Source organism: Terrapene carolina, unplaced genomic scaffold (assembly GCF_002925995.2).
Source record: "Terrapene carolina triunguis isolate 2854851 unplaced genomic scaffold, T_m_triunguis-2.0 Scaffold66, whole genome shotgun sequence".
NCBI classification, from domain to species: Eukaryota; Metazoa; Chordata; order Testudines; family Emydidae; genus Terrapene; species Terrapene triunguis.
The window spans coordinates 86,879,819-86,889,511 of NW_020664417.1; the positions used below are offsets into that span (position 1 = coordinate 86,879,819).

A 9,693-nucleotide genomic window follows, 5' to 3' on the forward strand; every position below is an offset into this window, starting at 1 on the left:
CTCCTCTACCTTATCGTTTATTTCCTGTGTTAATGAAGCTGATTCTAATGTTGAATGCGTAGTAGCTTCCATTTTACTATACACAGTGGCTAGCACTGGGACATGGAGTATGAAAAGTGAGAGAAAAATGTAAATTCTGTTCTAGTCAACTGGCTAGAAATTACGTAATTGTAGCCAGATAAACTTTTAAAGTTTGAGGTAGCAGAGAAATCAGTGCAGACTTACTGGCTTTTGCCAGCCTATTTAGTTGTAGTCTAGGCTAGAAAAGGTTTGCCAGTATAGCTATATGCTGGCATAAGTGCTTTTGCTAATATAGCTTACGCTGGTTCCCTGAATGTAATAAGCTATGCTAGCAAAAGCATTTTTTTGCCAGCATAACTGCCTACTTGGGGTCTTGCTGGTGTAGAAATGTTGTAAAAAATGACACCCCTAACTGATATAGTAATTACTGTACAGACAAAAGAACTGGCCTTTAGAGTACACTCTTTTTTAGAGCAAATGGTCTGGTTCTACACTGCCTGAGCCATTGGGTTTACTAATATATGCAGCATTTATTTATTTCTGTTTTGGCAGTGCTCAGAGACCCCCAAGCAGGCATTAGGGCCCCTTTGTGTTTGGCACTCTTCAAACAAATAACACAAAAACAGCCCCTGCCCCAAAGAGTTCACAATCTAGTTAATATGCAACGGATGAATAAACAGACAAATCACAGGCAGGATAGTGGGATAACAACAGTAGAGACAGCTGTGATTACATAACTTAATCATCACACTGGAAAGGAAGGCTGATTCAGTAAATGTGGTAAAGCCTGGGACTTGAGAGATTGGAGTTCAGTTCCCTGCTCTTCTGACCAAGACTTCCTCTGTGACCTTGGATAAGGCATTAAATCTGTCTGCCTCAATTCCCCATGGGTAAAATGATACTTCCTTACTTCACATGGGTGCCGTGAGGATAAATACATTAGAGATTGTGAGACACTCAAATACTACGTTGATGGAGCCATCTGAGTACCTTAACTAATGATGTCAGTAGTCACTCACCTAACCAGTGCCAGGCAGTAGCGACTTAGTCTTTTACACTATAAAACTACTGTATAAGCACTATCCTTGCAACACCCATGAGTTAGGGAAGAATTCCTGCTTTGCATGTCAGGGTGCAGGGGGGATACAAGACTCGGAAAGGTTAAGTGACTTGTTAAGTCCCTGCAAAAGATTGAGTGCAGAGCTGCAATTAGAACTCTGGAGTTACTGGTTTCCATCCCCGAGTTCTATATGCTAGACCACACTGCCTCAGTGATTTAAGGAAACACATGCACTTTTATCTAACAGATCTTATCATTTTCATGTACGTTATTGATTTATAGGAGGATTAATGGGGGGAAGGGCAGCATTATTAAAGTAATTTAATGAGGTGCTAGTAAAAGAGAAACACATAGCAAAGATATTTTAGATCAGTTCTATAAATTTTAAACTTAAAAATACTTTTCTCTTCTGGTTGGTATTCCAATTAAAATTAATAACACAATATCTTGCTCATGTACACACCTCTGTACTAATGGAACACTCAGGTTGTGATGGGAAGCAGAGGTACGGAACTTGCATTTTTAAGGATAAAACATGCTATATATTGTCTGGCACTATTTGGTTTGTTTCTGACACGCCACATCATACTAAAGGGACGTTGTCTGATCAAATTTGCCCTAAAATTTAAAGCTTTACAAAACCTAATGTCAGTAGAAATGTTTCTGTGATTTTAAAAAAAGGGGGTGGGAACTGTCTTGAATTAACATTCCCCTTAATGTTTGCAACCTGCAAGAGACTGCCTAGAAATGGAATATAAACAAAAGTGAAACTGACTTTTTTCCATTATCCCGTCTCAGAGAAATGCAAAAAGTTAAGTATAGGGTTTTTTTTTTTTTAAATTCTTTTGGTTCTAATGGTCTCTGTAGCCTAGGATATTTCATCCACTCCTTTCACCTAGTAATGTTTTGAGCCCTGGCTGAAAATGAAAGACTAAACCTGTAGGTGTGAAAGATGGGGTGGAGGGGAGCTCCCACCAGTGAAGTCTAGGGGCTGCATTCTGAGAAACTTCAGCTCCTCTGTCATGCTAACTTTGGTTGGGGGTATATGTGCATGCAGCAATTTCTTCTGGGATTCTGACCCTAGACCTTGCTTGGGTGCTCCATGGTCCATAGCCTCTGGGTAATAGGTTTATGTTAAATTTGTAGATCCTTTAGCTGCAAGAAGAGAGGAGCTTTGCCTTTTTTCCTTGCCTTTCTCAACCAGAGCCCCCTTGACTGCTGCAAGGGTGAAAGTCTGATACTCTTTTCTTCTGCCAGAGCATTCTGACTCTCATAAGGCGGGGTGTGGGATCAGGAAGGGAAAAAAATGGAGGACAGAGCAAAAGGACTGCTACTTCTTTGAGTAGTATCCCTATGGATGCTCCACTGTAGCTGCAGCAGCGCCTCCTGCACCTAGGATCGGAGCTTTTCAGTAGCAGTGCTTATTGGGCTGCACATGTGCTCCTCCCTTTCTCACTCCATGGGTGACATCTATATATATTCTTTCCGGTCCAACCGCCTTTGGTCTGGGCCAGAATCCAGAGCAGAGCCCTTCTACCTCAACCTTTAGAGACTCTCCTTAACTTACCTTACATTAGTAGTGATTAGTCGTTTTCTGTTAATTCCTCCCCAACCCCCCTCAAATAAAATCTTCTAGTTACTCTGCCCTTCCCATTACCTTATGCTTTCCCTGTTTCCTGCCCTCCCCAATTGGGAGCTCTCCCCCTCGGGACTATGCTGGGATCCCCCAGGTACAAGAAGTGCCTCTCTTGTCAAGAGGCCTTTCCCATGAGTGACAGTCACTCACAGTGCATCCACTGCCTCAGTGAGGTCCACATCGCATAGAAGTGTACCCACTGCACCAGCTTGACCACCTGGGCCCAAAAGGACTATGAACTCAGACTAATTATTCTCCTCATGGAGAATTCACTATGACCAGCTTCGGACCCTCACCCTGATACCTTTCTGGCATGGCTCTCACCCTTGGCTTAGTCATCATCTGACCCCTGCTTGCTGCAGCCATCCAAGTCAGGAAAACATTCTTAACAGGAAGAAACAGACTACTACATCACCTGCTGAGGAACCACCTCAGAGAAGCCATTCCTTGCAAGGACAGTAGCCTCAACATCATCGGGCTGAGACCTAGCTTCCATGACCATCTGGGTACCTCTGGTATTGGAGCTAAAGAGAAGTCCAAGGACCCTAAATGGGCAGCACCACAGGCAGACACCCTGTCTCTCAGGACTGAGCAGCACAGTGCAAGAGTTTCCGAAACGGTACCGAGTGCCTCATCTAAGACAACTTCAGGTGTTTTTGTCCCAGGCAACTGTTTCGGCACTGACCAAATCCTCGGCGCCGGGCAAGATCTTGGCACCGAATAAGCCATCTATACCATCTATTGGCCACTCGAGGGAATGCACTCTGCCCTCGGCACCAATAGCTCCTTCACTTTCCAAACAACCACCAGTGCTGATGATGCTTCTGCCTGCTCCACAGCAGTTCAGATATCCAAGGGACCTGGTCATCTTTGATATGCCTGAGTCTCTGCTTTTCTGTAGAGAGCTCCCTATAGCTCATGTTCTTCCCTGGAGTCACAACACTCCTGCACTTCACCACTGAGAAAGGGTGGTGCAGTTCCCAGCAAGGAAGAAGAGGAAGAGAACGAAGAGTACTCTGTTCTACCCACATATCCAGAACACACACACAGACAATTGGCTGCTCGTCTGTGTTATCTGGAACCCAGAACCGAACCAGGATCCTGGTACGGACGCCCATGGATGCAACCCACATGCCAGTTCTTCCACATAGCCCATGGGTCCCAGTAGGGCCAATGTACAGGGCACAGTTTCCCAAACGGCCTTAGAGCAGAGCCAGAAACATGCACGATTGCCATCCTTATCCATCTCTCAGCCACCTGATGTGGACTCAGTAATGATGGAGGAACAGCAGAAGGAAGCTCCACTTCTCCTCCTCTTCCCCGATGAGGCCATCAGGCCACCACCTCCTATGTCTGCAGACAATTTCAGACACTTTCGAGAACTATTCTTCAGAATCTCAGCATCTCTCTCTCGATCCTGCTGGAGAAGTCAAAGAGCAACAACACAAGCTGCTCGATACCCTACACGCCTCCACATGGACAAAAATAGTCCTCCCTATTAATGAGACCCTCTTGGACACTGCCAAGGTGCTCTGGCAGACCCAAACATCCATCCCCCCAGCCTGCAGGTGAATTGACAAAAAATACTATGTTCCCGCTAAGAACTTAAAATTTCTTTTTTCCCCTCCTACTCCAAACTCCCTGGTCATCAATGCAGTACACCGGAAGGGACACCAATACCACCCCAGGGACTGGAAGCGACTAGACTTGTTTGGTCGCAAAGTATATTATTCTGCGACACTCCAGTTCCATAATGCCAATTACGGCCAAATACAGTCATATGAACTGCAGTAGAACCTCAGAGTTACGGACACGTTGGAAAGGAGGTTGTCCGTAACACTGAAATGTTCGTAACTCTGAACAAAGCACAGTTCAGGCTCCAGATCCAGCAGCTGACACGCCAGGCCAGGCTTCAGTAGCAGCTGAGCTCCCTCCTCAGTTCCAGAAGTTTCCTTGCAGGCAGCTTCTTTCCCTGGCTCGGACTGAGTTTGCAAGCTTGTCCCATGCCCGGCTGGGGTGGGGTGAAAGTGACACAGACCCCAGTGCTGCTCCTGCTCTGCTGGCTCTGGCTGCCTTGGGCTGGCAGCCCCAGCATCTTCATCTCTTAGCTGTAAGTGGCTACTCCATGTGTGGGGGTGCAGCGGGGACAGGCAGCCCAGATGTGCCTACCTTTAAGATACAATACAGGCACAGTACAGTATTTGCTCTTATATTTTTGGTCTCTGCTGCTGCCTGATTGGTTATTTCCAGTTTCACATGGTGTCCAGTTGACCGGTCAGTTTGTAACTCTGGTGTTTGTATCTTTAAGGTTCTACTATATTCTAAAATACAGGAATTCTATTAACATTTGCCAGATCAGATGAAAAGAAGGAGCAATTCTAGGCACTCGTGTCTGAAGGACACCTTCTCACCTACATAGCGCTACAAGCCTCCCTGGATTCCACAGACACTGCTGCCCACTCCATTGCAACAGCCGTGGTAATGAGACAAGAATCGTGGCCTCACCTCTCTGGATTCCCTAAAGAGGTGCAGACCATGGTTGAGGATCTACCCTTTGAGGGTTCCAAACTATTTGCTGAGCATGCTGATGAATCCCTACATTCTCCAAAGGACTCGAGAGTGACTCCGCTCTCTCAGCACATATACAGCAGTGCCGATGAGACATGGGGGAAATATCAGCACACCCCAAGATCCTGACCTCCACCTTTCACTCCTCACCGTCCGTATGGCACACAACAAAAACGACAGAGATCCCCTCCAAAGTGCAGACAAACGCTGCCTCAGGCGGCTACTTCTCACGCATCTTCATCTAAACAACAATTTTGAAGGTTTGACTGAGGCCCCAAGAAGCCTCCCCCCATTCCAGTTGCCGCAACCATCTTTAACAACTTGCCGGTTTGGCGATTGTTTAGCCCCCTTTTATCCATCATGGCGGCAAACCACTTCAGACAAGTGGGTTCTGGAAATAATCAACAAAGGATACTCCATTTCATTCCTATACCTCCCTCCCAGCCCTATTCACGTCTCTCTTCAGGGACCCTACTCACAAACACCTTCTATGAGAAGAAATAAATCACCTTCTGCAACTGAGAGCCATAGAACTGGTTCCATCTCAACATAGAGGGAAAGGTTTTTATTCCCACTATTTTCTGATCCAAAAGAAATCTGGCAGGTGGAGACCAATCTAGACTTACAAAACCTCAACAAGTTTATCAAACTGCAACGCTTTAAGATGGTCACACTATCAATCATTATCCCACCTCTGGAACAGGGGGACTGGGTCTCGGTCCTCAACCTCCAAGATGCATCTTTTCACAGCACTATATACCCAGCTCACAGACGATTCCTCAGATTCATCCTGGGGACCCATCGTTACCAATACAGAGTACTACCCTTTTGGACTCTCTACAACCCCTCGAGTATTCTCCAAAGTCCTTGCGGTAGCGGCAGCCTACCTATGCAAACAAGGCATCGTGATAGTCCCATACTTAGACTACTGTCTCCTCAAGGCTCCCTCCAAACCCAATGCAGTTCATGCCATACAAAAGTTGATGCACCTTTTCTCGAACATCGGCCTTCAAATAAAAATACAAAAATCGACACTCACTGGTACAACATCTGGAGTTTATTGGGGAACATCTGGATGCGATACAGGCCAGAGCCTGCCTTCCAGCTCACAGAACACGCCAGGTTTTGCACACACTGTCTGCAAGCGTGACTATGTGTAGTGTATCTACCTCACAGAAACCGTCTTCACAAACTTATCCATGTCTATCAAGATCAAGGACTCACTACACTGGTGGACACAACCCCAAAACGTCTGTATGGGGTCCCTTTTCTCCAACCAGCACAGTCCCTGATTCTAACAACCAACGCCTCCCTAAGTGGTTGGGAAGCATGCCTTAAGACCCACACAATGCAGGGAATGTAGTCCCCCGCAGAATCCTCCATGCACATCAACCTTTTAGAACTGCGAACGGTTCGCAATGGGTGCCAACGTTTCCTACCCCTGATCAGACCATAAAAGTAATGACCAACAATATCGCTTGCATGTTCTACATCAACAGACAAGGCGGAACAAGATCCCGCTCCCTATGCTGGGAAGCACTGGAATAGTGGAACTGGTATATTCAATATGACATCAACGTTTTGGCCACACATCTTCCTGGACAACAGAACACCGTGGCAGACTTCCCTAGAGGACGATTCTCACAAGACCACGAGTGGGAACTAGAGATGAGTCCTTCAGCACACATACAGCCACTAGGGATTTCCCCACATAGATATCTTTTTGCCACAGCAGAGAACGCCAAATGCTCTCAAGTCTTCTCATGAGTGGGTCTAGCCATGGGTCTCTGGGAAATGCTTTTCTTATTATATGGGATGCTCCACTATTCTACACCTTTCCACTTCTTGTTCAAGGTACTTCATAAAATACAGGTGGAATGAGCCAGAGTCATCCTCGTAGTTCCAACATGGCCACGACAAATTTGGTATCCTTACCTCCTATAAATGACAGTATGTTCTCCGATCACCCTGCAATTGATTCTGTACCTCCTTTCTCAGGATGCGGGCCGAATCATCCAGCCCAATCTGTCTCCTTCATCTGAAGGCATGGCTTCTTCCTGGTTCTGGGATTCAGAAATGACCTGTTGAGAGGCAGCAAAAGAGGTTCTCTTAAATAGCAGACGTGACATAACTTGCCGTACTTACTTCCAAAAATGGGAAAAATTCAGATCCTGGTGCACAGCCAATCATGTCTCAGCAATGAACACCCTGTTACTCATTCTAGATTAGAGGCCTGACCTTTTAAAGATCTAGACTGTCTACAAGCTCCGTTTGTACACACTTAGCTGCCATCCCAGCATTCCAGCCCAAAATAGATGGTTATTCTGTATTCACCCACCTGCTCATGAAGAGAGTCCTTAAAGGCTTTTTGCACTTTTACCCTCATGTACAGGATCCCAACCTCACCTTGCGCTGTCTCATCAGACCACCGTTTGAGCCCATGGCAATGTGCTCTTACATTCATTTTTCCATGAAAACAGTATTTCTCGTAGCATTTGTGCCTGAGGAGTAGGAGAAATAGGGGCTCTCATGGCATACCCGCCGTATACATTTTTTCATAGGGACAAGGTCACATTATGCATCCACCCAAAACTCCTACCCAAGGTGCTCTCCTCCTTCCATTTGAACCAACTTATCCACCTTCCCTGCTTCTTCCCAAAGCCACATACCAACCAAGATGAAGCGACACTACACACCTTGGACGTTAGGTGAGCATTAGCCTTTTACCTTGATAGAATTAAATTTTCAGATGATCGCCATGCTTATTCCTCTCAACTGCCAAACAATTGAAGGGAGTGGCTGTATCCAAACAACGCCTTTTCAAATGGATCTCACAGTTCATACACCTTTTGTTATCAACTGCACAACCACCTGCCTCCACCTGGAACTCGAGCGTATTCCACTCGCTCTCCACCTCGATTGCCTTTCTCAACAATGGCTGATCATTGACATTTGCAAAGCGACCACCTGCAATTACCCATGCTGCAGTTTCAGATGCCGTTATTGGACGCCACTCTGAAGCCCCAGCCTTCCTTGTAGGGGCACTGGTCTACAGTTACCTACAGTGGAGCGTCCATAGGGATACTACTCAAAGAAGAGGTTACTCATCATGTGCAGTAACTGATGTCTTCGAGATGTGTGTCCCTGTTGGTGCTCCACTACTTGCCCTCCTCCCCTCTGCTTTGGAGCTGAAAGGTAAGCTCTGTGATAAAGAAGGAACTGAGGGCGGTTGGGCCAGACAGCGCTATATATCGATGCCCCCCCGGTGCGAGACTGGGAGGAGCACATGTGTGGTCCAATGGGCACTGCTACCGAAGATCTCCGATCCCAGGCGCAGGAGGCACTGCTGCACCTACAGTGGAGCACTCATAGGGACACTACTCAAAGTAGAAGTAGCCCTTCTGCTCTGTCCTCCTGCCTTGGTTTTTTTTTTTTTTTTTGTTCTCCTTCCTGCCCCCTCATGCCATCTTATGAGAGTCAGAATGTTCTGACAGAAGAAAAGAGTATCAGACTGTCACCCTTGCAGCAGTCAAGAGGCTCTGGTTGAGGAAGGCAAGGGAAAAAGGCAAAGCTCCTCTCTTCTGGCAGCTAAAGGATCTACAAATTCAACATAAACCTACTACCCAGAGGTTATGAACCATGGTGCACCCAAGCAAGATCTAGGGACAGAATCCTGAAAGAAATGGCAGCATGCACATATACCTCCACATCTTGAAGAACATCAGTTACTGCATATGGCGAGTAACCTTCTCTTCTCATACAACTGTGTGGTTGGTTTTTTTTTTTTGTTTTTTTTTTAATTCTTTTCCTTGCAAATAAGTCCAGTCTTCCTCTGCTCCTGGCCATAGCTTTTTTGAGTAGCAGGAAATTGGCATGACTTTTGGCAGTTTCCTTGGTGCTCCCAAGATTCTGAACAGGAATAATGAAACTGAGTTACCTAATTTCTTTGCTGCTTCTTGGCAGACTTATGAGCAGCAGCAGAGGTACTGGAATTTTGTCTGCAGATACAGGAAGAATACCACTGCATTGATTCACAGTGAGAAGGTTAACGTTACAACCATAAAAGCTAGTAGCAATTTAAAATATGGTTAGCTTCAGAAATTGATGACATAGGTCCCCATATTCACTAGGGATATTTTCTTACTTCCCTGTGATGAGGGGTAAGAGAATTTTTCAAGGTTTGCCTTCTGTATCAGTGTGTGTGTGTGTGTGTGTGTGTGTGTGTGTGTGTGTGTGTGTGTGTGTGTGCTGTCACAACTACAATTTAATCATTTGCAATATGAGACAAACTTCATATCATATTCACTTTCCTTACATCATACAGTGCAGATATCAGAATAATAAAAGGCTAGACTGCTTCCCCTTTTTTTTTTTTTTTTTTTTTTTTTTTTTTTTTTTTTTTTTTTTT

General features: G+C 45.6%; 1 protein-coding gene across 2 annotated transcripts in view; it reads left to right on the top strand.

Moving 5' to 3' along the window:
* Positions 1-9,693, top strand: part of LETM1 (leucine zipper and EF-hand containing transmembrane protein 1) — a 65,193-nt gene that overhangs the window by 27,241 nt on the left and 28,259 nt on the right. The window lies entirely within an intron of this gene.